The sequence below is a fragment of the Dermacentor variabilis genome, chromosome 9 (genome assembly GCF_050947875.1).
Source record: "Dermacentor variabilis isolate Ectoservices chromosome 9, ASM5094787v1, whole genome shotgun sequence".
Classification (NCBI taxonomy): domain Eukaryota; kingdom Metazoa; phylum Arthropoda; class Arachnida; order Ixodida; family Ixodidae; genus Dermacentor; species Dermacentor variabilis.
This window is the reverse complement of record NC_134576.1, coordinates 78,488,364-78,501,507: the sequence shown is the minus strand read 5'-3', so window position 1 is coordinate 78,501,507 and position 13,144 is coordinate 78,488,364.

Genomic DNA, 13,144 nt, shown 5'->3' with positions numbered 1-13,144 from the left:
ACGTCTTTATATTTGTCGGTGCGCAAGCGTTTCCGCGCATCAAAAACACCTTTCTTGAATTTTACATTAAGCGATGATGTATCTATTTTAAATTACCTTGAAGTCTCGTTAGATAAGCTGCTAGGTCTTGTCTACTCTGGCGCGAAGCGTGGACGAGCTATGGAATTTCTTTTCAAACATGGTCGAGCACTGTGTGGAAAGCTTTGTCCCAAAACGTTTAAAAACAACTAAACGAAAAAAATTCCTAGATAACCAGAGAGACAATTCATGCAAAAAGAAAGCTAACACGGAAGCGAAAGTCGTCTTCAAAGAATTGCCAGCCAATTGACAAAAGCTGCATTTCTGGTATGAGTCGCGAATTAAAAGGGTTAATCAAAGAATCTAAAAATACATTCTATAATGTAACATTACAATCTTTTCTGAAAAAACGCCCCCGGAAAATTTTGGCGATATATTAACCCCCCAGCTGCTTCTCGCTCGCATGAAACTGGAGATAGCGCTCTAAAGAAGGCACAGGATTTCAACTCTTTCTTCTCGTCAGTTTTCACACGCGATAACGGCTCCCTGCCTAATTTTACAGATGAATCTGAAAGGCCACCTTTTCAAGATGTAAAAATTGACGAATCTGTATGATGAATTGATGAATCTGTATTTAACCTCTTACTCCACATGAACACTAAAAAAAGTACGGGGACTGACGGAATTCCTAATGAATTTTTACAAAGCTATGCAGAGTGGGTTTCTAAATTGCTAACTGCAATTTTTCGGGCATCTATTAACCAGTGTTCCTTTCCCAGGGCATGGAAGCGTGCTAAAGTTATCCCAATTCATAAAAGTGGCAGAAAATCAGACGTTAAAAATTATAGGCCTATCTCCCTTACTATCACTTGTTCAAAACTACTTGAACATATCATATCTAAGCAATTATTGGTCTACCTTGACAACTACCATATCCTAAACAAATGCCAACACGGGTTCCGTCAGGGACTCTCTACAGTGACTCAACTAATAGAGACTGTTCACGATCTGGCATATACAATAAATCACCGAGGCCAAACAGACATAATATTCTGAGATCTGGCCAAGGCATTTGATAAGGTGTCGCACCCAAAGTTGCTATTAAAAATTAAAACTATATTCAAAAACCCTCGCTTATTTGAATAGTTTTCGTCGTACCTAAGCCATAGAGACCAATTGGTCGCATGTGAGGGATACTGGTCTTCCTTTTCGCCTGTGGAGTCTGGAGTACCCCAAGGAAGTGTATTAGGCCCCCTGTTATTTTTATTATTTATCAATGACATGCCGCATGCCATTGCAGTTCCCATCAGACTCTTCGCAGATGATTGCGTATTATATAACCGTATCGAATCATCTGCCGATCAGACGGATTTAAAATCAAATTTGCAAAAGGTAAAAAACTGGTGTGACAGCTGGCAAACGGTTCTGAACTCTGGCAAAACGGTTTACATGTCTATCACTAGAAAACGAAGTATTATTGATTGCAATTATTCCACTGAAGGTGTCGCGTTAAAAAGAGTGTCAACATTCAAAACTTGGGTTTATTTTTTTTATTTAGGAATACTGTAGCCCTCACTTGAGGGCCATTACAGGAGAGGAAAGAAAAACAAAAATTTCAACACCGACAATACAACGGTATACATCATTGTCAAACACAAATTACCGGCAGGATGAACAAATATACACAGAATAACAGTAATCATGATCAATTATTAATTAACCCCTTGCCTGTAATACAATTCCAATAGACTATAAAATTCGTTAGCATCTTGTGCTGTTACAGTGCAGTCCGGAAGGCCATTCTATATATTAATACATGAAGGAAAGAACGAATATTAAAAACCATCAAGGCGTGTTTTATAAGGCTGTACACTAGGACTGTGGTTTAAACGCGCACTGTGTTTTAAAGGGGGGCGAATGTATGTTTCTCTGTTTATTCTTATTTGATTTCTGGTTATCTGGAAAAATAATTTCATGCGTTGTTTCTCTCGTCGTGTTTCTAGCAATTCCAAGTCACAACATTTCAACATGTGTGTTACAGTTTAAAGCTTACCTCGGATTTGCGTTGGAATGAACACGTTGATTACGTATTTACCAAGGCCCAGAAAGCCTTGTGGTCGCTTAGAAGAAATCTGTATAATGCTACCCCTGAAGTAAAATGCCTGGCATATAAAACTTTGATTCGACCGGTTATGGAGTATGCAAAAATTGTGTGGGATCCATACACTTCATCTAATCAGTCTAAGCTAGATAAAATTCAGCGGCTTGCTGCACGGTTTATTTTTAACAAATATCGTCGTTCCCATCTCCTACCCAGTTATGTGAACTTGCTGAACTTCCTTCTCTAGAGACTAGAACTGAGTATGACCATTTGAAGTTTCTTTTTCTTATTATTCATGGCCATGTTAAAATTGATAAAGATGACTATTTTCACTACTCTCCTAGTAACTATTTTCGTCATGGCCACAGTATGTATATCCCTCCTCCAATTACTCGCAATGATTGTGTTAAATACAGCTTCTTTCCGAGAGCAATAAAACAATGCAATCTATAATCAGACTCAATAGTAAGGACATCATCTTTACGCAATTTTCTTGAAAATGTCAAAAGCACATGTGTACGCATACCAAACTTGCCCTAATGGTTATACTGTACACCTGGGTGTCGTATTACATGCTGTATTTGCCATGATGCTACCAACAGTGCCTTCTCCAATATGTACTTTATTTTTCTTTGTCGTGTAAATATATTTTTCCTTGTATTGTGACGTACCACTCCTGTAATAGCCCGAAGTTGGGCTGACAGTATGAATCTATGAATGAAAATGAAATGAAATGATTCCGTAATGCCTCCATGACTGCTGAGGTTTCGACTGAATCAAACGCTTTCTCATAATCAATGAAAACTATATATAAGGGTTGGTTCTATTCCGCACATTTTTGATCACCTATATGATAGTGTGAAGATGATCTGTTGTTGAGTAGACTTTACGGAATCCTGCCTGGTCCTTTGGCTGACATAAGTCTAAAGTGTTCCTGATTCTATTTGTGATTACCTTAGTAAATACTTTGTAGGCAACGGACAGTAAGCTGATCGGCTTACAATTTTTTCAATTCTTTGGCGTCCCCTTTTTTATGGATTAGGATTATGTTAGCGTTCTTCCAAGATGCCGGCACGCTCGAGGTCATGAGGCATTGCGTATACAAGGTGGCAAGTGTCTAGAACAATCTGACCACCATCCTTCAACAAATCTGCTGTGACCTGATCCTCAGCAGCTGCCTTCCCCATCTGCATAACTCCCAAGGCTTTCTTTACTTCTTCCGGCGTTATTTGTGGGATTTCAAATTCCTCTAGAATATTCTCTCCTCCATTATCGTAGTGGGTGCCACTGGCACTGCATAAATCTCTATAGAACTCCTCAGCCACTTCAACTATCTGATCCACATTAGTAAGGATATTGCCGGTTTTCTCTCTTAACGCATACAGCTGATTCTTGTCTATTCTAAGTTTCTTCTTCACTGCCTTTAGACTTCCTCCGTTCCTGAGAGCATGTTCAATTCTATCCGTATTATACTTCCTTATGTCACCTGTCTTACGCTTTTTGATAAACTTCGAAATTTCTGCCAGTTCTATTCAAGCTGTAGGGTTAGAGGCTTTCATACATTGGCGTTTCTTGATCAGATCTTTCGTCTCCTGTGACAGCTTACTGGTATCCAGTCTAACGGAGTTACCACCGACTTCTATTGCATACTACTTAAAGGGACACTAAAGGTTACTATGAAGTCAAGTTAAAGTGATAAAGCAATGCTCTAGAACGTCTAAGGCGTCGATATAATCGTGAACAGAGCTTTAGTAACCGATAAATTGTGGTAAACGCATGACACAATTTGAGACCCCCCAGCGACATTCCGGTACTAGCCCTATGACGAACGCACTCCTCATCATAATTTATGTCACTAGTACCCAACTACTCGTATTAAAAAAAATGATTTCATTAGGTTATAAGACGGAAGAAAATGCTACTTGTCTACTTCTGTTAGATTCGAAGAAAAAATAGGATTTTGACGTTACCCTTCAGTAGTATGGGTGGTCGAAACGTTTCGTTTTCGCACGACTCTGCGCACTCGACTGAGCCGCGCGTGTTTTGGAGTTTCAGTTGTTTCGTTATCGCGTCGTGCTGCGCTGGTTCTGCTGGCTCGCGAAACTTGCATTTGGAACAAGCAGCGAGAATGCCACATCCATGTGATGTCGTGGGATGCGCGAACGGTCCGCGGAACCTTGCCAAGGGTAGTTGCAGCGGCGAATCTAACGTTACTTTTTGTGTGCCAACGAGTGAGCCTCTCCGCTCGAAGTGGTTAAGTGCCGTACCTCTGCCACATCGCGTTGGCAAAGAGCCGAAAAATCTTACAGTTCCCTCGCTGAACTTTCATCCAGAGGATTACGAGTTCAACGCCGACTTATTGAAGTCGTGCTTATTGAAGTCGTGCTTATTGAAGTCGTGCTGAAAGCAATGCTTTCCCGTAGCGCTGTTCCGTCGGTCTCGCTTACATTCTCCAAAGCGCAAGAACAACTGCAGGTCGTAGACGGGGCGGTGAGTGCGGCATTTGATTTTCACGAAGAAAAAGCTACAAATGTGCGAATATGTACAGCCATGACATACAGTTGCCGTCGTAGTAGTAAGCGACGCCGCCGGCAGCGCGAGTCCTCAGCAGCAGGTCAGGTTCATCCCTGCTTAAATCGCTGAAGTCGATCCCAGCATCGCGAGCCAATGTGTCGTTGTCAGGGCCCTCCATTACAACGAGCGTCAAAGTTGGCGTCATAAAATAAAGAACCAGCTTATCATCGCGCGCTTTCCCTTCCGCTAGCCACCATAGTTCCGTTTTCGCGCTGCTGTCGGCTCTGTCTTGGTTCTGTTTCTGGCCGGGCGTTTGCGTTTTGCGCAGAAAAGCCGTAGCGCCTCCTGCGTGGCCGTTTTACTCAACGACGTCGCAACGTCCCTATGAGACAATGACGTCACTACCCCTCGATCGGTGGGCCGGCTATTTGAACTTCGCTAGAGGTACGTAGACGCTTCATAACGCATTTTCTCTTAAAATAAGTCTCTTCTTCGCACGAAACAAGCTTTTCGAGGTTTCTAGGATGGTATTTCAAGAGTCCACGTTGATTTAAATATTAACCTTTAGTGTCCTTTTAATGATGCCCATACCATTGGCGTTCATTGCTGGAACACTAAGCTCCTCTTCCTGAGTTAAAGCTGAATAACTGCTCTGTAGCTTGATCCGGAATTCCTCTATTTTCCCTCTTACAGCTAACTGATAGATCGGCATCTTATGTAGCAGTTTCTTCCGTTTCCTCCTCGAGTCTAGGCTAATTCGAGTTCATCATCATCATCATCATCATCATCATCTTTATCATCATCATTTATTGACCCTTAAGGACCCTTTTCGGGGTATTACATAAGGGGGGGGGGCAAAAGCATCAAGAAACACTACGGTCATTATTATACAATGCTTAACTCATTAGTACAACGGCAAATGAAACTTAATATACATGCTAGTAGACGACGGGCAAAAAAAATTAAAAATTAAAAAAAAACACAAATTAAAGTACGAACCGGAAGTAAAAATGGCAACACAACCGGCAATATAACAGAAAAGTGAAAAAAAAAAGAACTTAGACATTAGAGTAACAACATAGTACAAGTAGTTGAAGGGTTTAGAAAACATGACAAGAGGTGTCTAAATTTATCTGGATTACTTTCATTTACTATGCTGTTGGGTAGCGCGTTCCACAATTCAATAGCACTGGGCAAGAAAGAGTGATTGAAGGCATTAGAGGAACCATGGAGACGTTGAAGACTCAGGTTGTTAAAGAGATGCTTAGAAAAGCGGTTGGGCGGAAGTAAGAGAGTGTTCCTGAGGTGTGTGAAATTGTAATAGAGTTTGTGGAAAAGGGAAAGTTGTGAAATCTTCCTACGAAGGGCTAGGCTAGGGATGCTGAGGGATGATTTGATGCCGCTTATACTTGTACGCCAGTCATAGTTTGAAGCGATAAAACGTGCCGCGCGATTCTGCATTGCTTCGAGCGAGTTAGTAAGATAGGACTGGTGAGGGTTCCAAATTGCTGAGGCATATTCAAGTTTAGTCCGAATGAATGTTTCATAGGCGAGCTTGCGTACGGGAACAGGAGACAGAAAAATCGATCTTTTGAGTAGGCCAAGTGATCTAGAACAGTCGTTTATAAGTTGAGTTATGTGTGCAGACCACCTAAGCTGATTAGTGATAGTAACGCCTAGATGACGGTAAGTGTCAACTTTAGCCAAGGGAGTGGAATTAAAAAAGGACTGGTGGTTAATGATGTCCCGCTTGCGAGTTACACACATGTACTTGCACTTGGAAACGTTGAGGGACATGAGCCAAGTAGACCACCAATTAGCTATTTTGCTTAGGTCTTCCTGGAGTATTAGTTGGTCATTACGGGAGGATATGCGCCTATACAAGACGCAGTCATCAGCGAATAACCGAATTGATGAAAGGATTCCATTAGGGAGGTCATATATAAAAATTTGAAACAAATGAGGTCCAAGCACAGAGCCCTGTGGTACACCTGACAAGACTGGCCTACTTGTCGACTTGAGGTTATCGATGACAGTGTGTTGTCAGCGGTTTGTGAGAAAACATTTAATCCAGGACAATACAAAAGGGTCGAGATTAAGACAAGCAAGTTTCGCGTTAAGACGTAGATGGGCGACATGATCAAACGCCTTTGCAAAGTCGAGCTAGATAACGTCGGTTTGGAAACGTTAGCCAAGGTGGAGGTGAAGGTATGTGGTGAATTCGAACACCTCCGTTTTACATGAGTGGCCTCGTCTAAATCCATGTTGGTTGGGAAAGAAAAAGAGTGCTTGTCTAAATGAGATGCAATGCTGGAGCACAATATATGCTCTAGAATTTTACAAGGTATGCAAGTTAGGGAAATGTGGCGGTAATTACTAGGACTAGAACGACTACCAGATTTGTACACAGGTACAATACTGCTAATTTTCCAATCATTCGGAATAGTGGAAGAGGCAATAGATTGAGTGAAAATCAATTTCAAGAAGCGGCTAGATTGATATTTGGTTCTCTTTAAAGCTTTGGCGGTTATGCCGTCTGGGCCTGGCACACTGGAAAGCTTAAGGTTATCGATAAAATTGGAGATTCCTTGAGTATTTATATTAACAGCCGGCATTTCCGAAAAGTGATTAGATGGCAACGTAGGAATATCAGTGGGAGGTTCATTAGTGAAAACCGAGCGAAAATAAGAGTTCATGACATCGGGACGCTGATTCACTGAAACAGGAGACCCGTTCGAGTTGATTAACGCGATACAATGACATGAAGTACGTTTAAGTGATAATGAGTTTCAGAATTTGCGAGGGTTGACACGCAGAATGCTCAACAGATCCTGGTGGAAATATTTGCGTTTAGATTGTCTCAGCAAACTTGTGTATTCCCGCAATACCGTCAAGTATCTTTCCCATTTTTGCGGATTGTTGCGTCGTTTGAGTTCGCGGAAGATGCGCTTTTTTTTCCTGGATAGTTTTTTAAGGTTGTTCGAATACCAGGGTCTGCCGGCATCCCCGCGAATACGTACAAGAGGAACATGGGCATCAAGAAGCGACAAAAGTTAATGTTTATACCGTAACCAGTTTTGCTCAACTGTTCTGGAAGGGGCTGATTGATGGGAGTCTACAAAAAATGATTCTAGCTCATTGTTAATTTCTGCAAAGTTTGCTTTATTGTAATCTCGGATGTATTTAGTAGACGGCTGGCGGGTAGGAAGTTCAATAGCTACGTTTCAAGTTTCAAGTTCAAGTTCTTTATTTGCATAATAATCAGGTTACAAATGGGGATTATACATACATACAGAGGGAGGTCCCATAGTCAATAGACTGTACAGGGGACCTCCCATTACAAATGAGTAGGATATATGAATACAAAGCAGCTATGTGCAAAGACAAAAGACACCATGTTAAGTTAGTCACTAGCTTACGCAGTAAAATATTTAACGAAACAAAGCACTTATTAATATAATGATAACGATCAAATTGTTATATTGAGTGCAAAAATTTACGAAGTTTTGATTTGAATGTGTAAAAATGAGAGAATATCCTAATATGACACGGTAATGAGTTCCAAAGTAATGTGGCTGAAAAGTTAGTAGTAAAATTTACCATAATTAGTTCTAGGTTTTGGTAGTAAATAGCTGTTGGTAGAAGCGAAACGGGTAGACGTGGAAAATGGATACTGGCTGGTAGTAATTATAGGGAACGGGAGCTTTCCGTTAACAGATTTATAAACAAGTATTCCAAGTGAGTATTTATTTAGTTTCTGTAACGATAAAATGCCGTTAGATCTGAGCAATGGAGATGCTTCCGATGTGTAGCTGCTACGTGTAATGATGCGAATTGCTTGATTTTGGGTATGCTGTAGTGGAGATAAATGTGTAGAATACGTGTTTCCCCATGATGATATGCAATAGTTAATATGCGTGTGAATAAAAGCGTAGTAGAGGGAGATGAGTGTCTTCATATTAAAGAAATTTCGAACTTTAATTAATATTCTAATTCCATATGCTGCCTTCTTTGTTAAGGATAAAACATGCTCGTCAAATTTTAGGTGTTTATCTAATATGACGCCAAGAAACAGTGCACTATCAGTAGGATAAAGTACACCGGAGGCAAAGGTTAGCGATGGATACACTGAGATATGTTTTTGTTTAGCTGAGAAGATGACGAAGTTAGATTTGGCAGTATTAATGTGTAGTTTGTTAAGTTGGCACCAGGTTATAGTATTTGCCGCGTCGTGATTAAGCTTACACATCAGTGAATCAAGACTTTTGTCTGAGGAGAAGATGGTAGTGTCGTCAGCGTAAAGGATACAGTCAGAGGACTTTAGGTACTTTGGGAGGTCATTAATGTATATTAAAAACAAGAGAGGCCCTAATATAGATCCTTGTGGTACACCAATGTTAGTTGTTTTAGGGTGCGAGTAAGTGCTGGAGATTGATACAATGTATTCTCTATCTTTCAAATAGTTACGTAGTAATTGCAGTGCCGGGCCAGTTATACCAATAGAGTCTAATTTAGCAAAAAGGATGTTATGAACAAGTGAATCGAATGCTTTAGAGAGGTCAATAAATAATGCACCAGCGAAATTTCCAGCGTCAATTGCCTGCCGAATCTTGTCTGTTAGAAATATTAATGCCAAATCAGTTGAGTAACCTTCCCGAAACCCAAATTGATTTGGTGATAGGATGCAAAATTTTGATAAATAGCTTGATAAGCGTGTTACGATTAGTTTTTCGATAATTTTACTGAAGAATGAAAGTATAGCTATAGGGCGGTAGTTAGATGTTAGACGCTTATCTCCCTTCTTGAAAACAGGGATTATTTTGGCTTTCTTCAAAGAACTTGGATAAATTCCTGTTTTAAAGATAAGGTTCACTATGTGACAGAATGTTTCAGATATTAGGTAAGCTATCGTTTTTATAAGAGAAGGGCTGAAGTTATCAAGACCAGGTCCTGTATTTTTTAGACTGGAAATGACTGTGACTATGTCTTGAGGTGTTGCGGGATAAAGGAAAAAGCTATGGGGCAAACGGGGGTAAGTCTCGGTCAATGAATCTTCACACTCTTCATTATCTGCACAGAAGGAATTAATGAAGGAGTTTGCAATGTCCAAGGGAGTATCAAGGAGAAGATCCCCCGACTGTATCATAGTTATTTCGGAAGTATGGTTCGACCGACCTAAAAAAGAGTTTAATACGTTCCATTGCTTTCTGACATCATTACCTGCAGACTTAATTTCATTTTCATAATACGTCGTTTTAGCCTGTTTGAGCAGTTTTCCTAGTAAGTTAGAATATTTGTTATACCTTTCGTGAAGTGCTGAGTTAAATGGCTGTTTTTTTGTTTTTCTGTAAAGGTTATCTTTTTTCCTTAAGCAATTTAGTAAACTGGTAGATAACCATGGGTTACGAGGAGCTGAAAACGTTTTTTTACAATTCATTAGTACCGTGGAATCTGAAATAGCTTTAGAAATTATTTGTGAGAATGTATTATAGGCAGTTTCTGGGTTATCACATACCATTACTGGGGACCAGTCTGAAGCGGCAATTATTTCAATAAAAATTGACGAATTAAATTTCTTTCTGGTGAAGTTTGCATCGGTAATGCGAGCAGTAGAAGTTAAGCGCACGAATGTTGGGTAATGATCGGTTATTGAAGCTTCGACCACACCACAGTCAGGGTTAGTAAGAAGATTGGATACTATGTGGTCGATAAGCGTGCCCTGATTATCCGTGGGACAACGAGTCGGAAGAGTAATTAGGTTTTCATATCCTAACCCATTGAGGCAGCTAACGTAGTCATTAAGTAGTGTATTGGATGTATCTAAAAGGTTAATATTAATATCACCCATGATAATGACATTTTTCTGTTCGAATGTTAAATTATGTAGCAAATTACCTAGGGCTAAGCAAAACGCGCTTCCAGATGATGAGGGTGAACGATAGATGCAGCCAACTATTAGGTTTTTCTTATCTTGTGAAAAGAATGTATCATCAAATTCGACCCAGACAGATTCACAGTTCGCCACGTTAAGTGTCAAGTCAGATCGCCTGTGAAAACGCAACTCTGAGGACACAAAAATAGCAGCACCACCATGATTACTGTTATCACGGTGGCAGTATTCGGCTGAGTATGAAGGAAAGCAATACAAGTTACTGTGGGAAGCGGAGAGCCAGGTTTCACTAACGCAGATAACAGAGAAATTATGACGGGTAGATGATAAAAAATTTGTGATGCCATCCATGTTTTTTTGCAGACTTCGCGCATTGAAATGGATTAGTGAACGGCAGTGCGATGAAAAATAAGCCTCAAGTTCTTCAGGTAAAAAGTACGTAGCCATTGGACAGAATTTAAAAATTGAAAGTTGGAAGGCTTATGCAAAGTTAGGTAATGATAGATAGATCAGAATCAGAAGCGATGCGAAATACCCTACTATCGGGAGATTTCCGCACTTTGATTTGACAGTTTTCTGTCCAGATGAACTGCCAACCCCTTTCCTTCTTTAAGGCAAGCGTCCTGGAAAACAAACGCTTATTGTCTGGCGATAGATGCTCATTGATGAATATCGCCTGCGAGTGCTCTCCTGAAAACCCTATACTTCGGGTATTCAGTCGAGCCTTTCGCGCCTTCTTCATGAATTCAGTTTTTTTTGATCGAGAGCAAAACCGCACGATTATATTCTTTTGGCCAGACTTTGCTGGTACGCGATGAACTGTGTCAACATCTATGGCTGAGACTGTGCAGTTGATTTTGTCGGCGATGGCAGTCAGGATTGCGGTACAATCCTCCCCCTGGGTACAGGGCACCCCCTTTATTTCTAAGTTATTTAATCTTGAGTATTGCTCAAGGTCAGCTACTTTCCTTTGAAGGGCCTCGTTTTCTGCTTTCAGAACGCGGTTTGCCGCAGATAACTCAAGCTGTTGAGATCGGGTTGACTCGACTACTTCGTTTAGAAGCTTTAGGCTGTCATCCATGCGACCAACTTCAGTTCTCATCGCACCGATGTCTAATCCTGTGTCCTGAAGCTTAGTTTGTATGCTAATGACAAGCCGGTCGACCAATTCATTCAACCGATGTTTGAATATAGCTTCTAGCTCGTCCATCCGCCTACAAAGTTCAGCATTTGTCGGCATTACGAGGATGGCTAAATAGTGAACACAATGCGAGTACGGTAACAGAGAAAAGCAATAGCAGCAACAACTGTAGCAGCAGCAGTTGCAGGACTTGAGAAATTCTAAAAAAACATATCGAGAGTAATAAAAGCAACCGACCTGTGAAACCAAGGAAGTTTGCTTAGATGCGTGCTTGGGAATGCAACTGCCGCTGCTACAACAGTGATGCTCTCGTCGGGACGGCTTTTATGGCAGGAATCCGGACTGCGTAGAGTGCAGCTTGGGGGTGGTTTCAGCGGAGTGCGCGCCGAGATCAGCAGGGTAGTCAGCGCCGCGCAGGCACGTGTACGATGCAGGGATGACCAGCCAGGTAGTCACCGCAGCTATCCAAGGGACAGCCGATGCAGCTAGCCTGTGAAACCAAGGAAGTTTGCTTAGATGCGTGCTTGGGAATGCAACTGCCGCTGCTACAACAGTGATGCTCTCGTCGGGACGGCTTTTATGGCAGGAATCCGGACTGCGTAGAGTGCAGCTTGGGGGTGGTTTCAGCGGAGTGCGCGCCGAGATCAGCAGGGTAGTCAGCGCCGCGCAGGCACGTGTACGATGCAGGGATGACCAGCCAGGTAGTCACCGCAGCTATCCAAGGGACAGCCGATGCAGCTAGCCTGTGAAACCAAGGAAGTTTGCTTAGATGCGTGCTTGGGAATGCAACTGCCGCTGCTACAACAAAATGTTGTGATCGCTAACACCATTAACATACTGTAATGAATTTATTAGTTCATTATTGGTAGTAAGTACTAAATCAAGAATGTCATTACTGTGAGTAGGTCTGGTAACTACTTGGCCAAGATTGTACGTAAGAACTGCTTCTAGGAAATCTTTAGACGTGCGGCCTGAAGCCATGCAGCTTTCCCAATCAATATCCGGAAAGTTGAAGTCGCCGCATAGCACGAGATTAGCACGAGGAAAACGGGAGAATAGATTGGATATGATGGAATTAAGTTCGTGCGTAAATGTAATGTCACAATCAGGGCGACGGTAACAAGATATTAGTATGGTAGTGCTTGTCGGCAGTAATATCTTGAGACAAAGGATCTCGTGGTGACTTTCAGTAGATAAGCGAGAAGAGACCAGCCATTGTTTGACAAATACCAAGACCCCACCCCCCCGACGACCGGTCCTATCTTGCCTATAAACGGTATATGATGGGTTGTTCAGAAGTTCGTGGTCCTCGATATTGGAGTTTAGCCATGACTCTGTGATAACAACAATGTCAGTGTCATCATCCGTGATGATTGTTTCCAGTGTTTCTTTTTTCGGCATGAAGCTTCGAGTATTGGTTCACATAACTTTCATCGTGTGAAACGTGGGGCTCCTTGTCGGCGCATAACTAGGTAGGGTA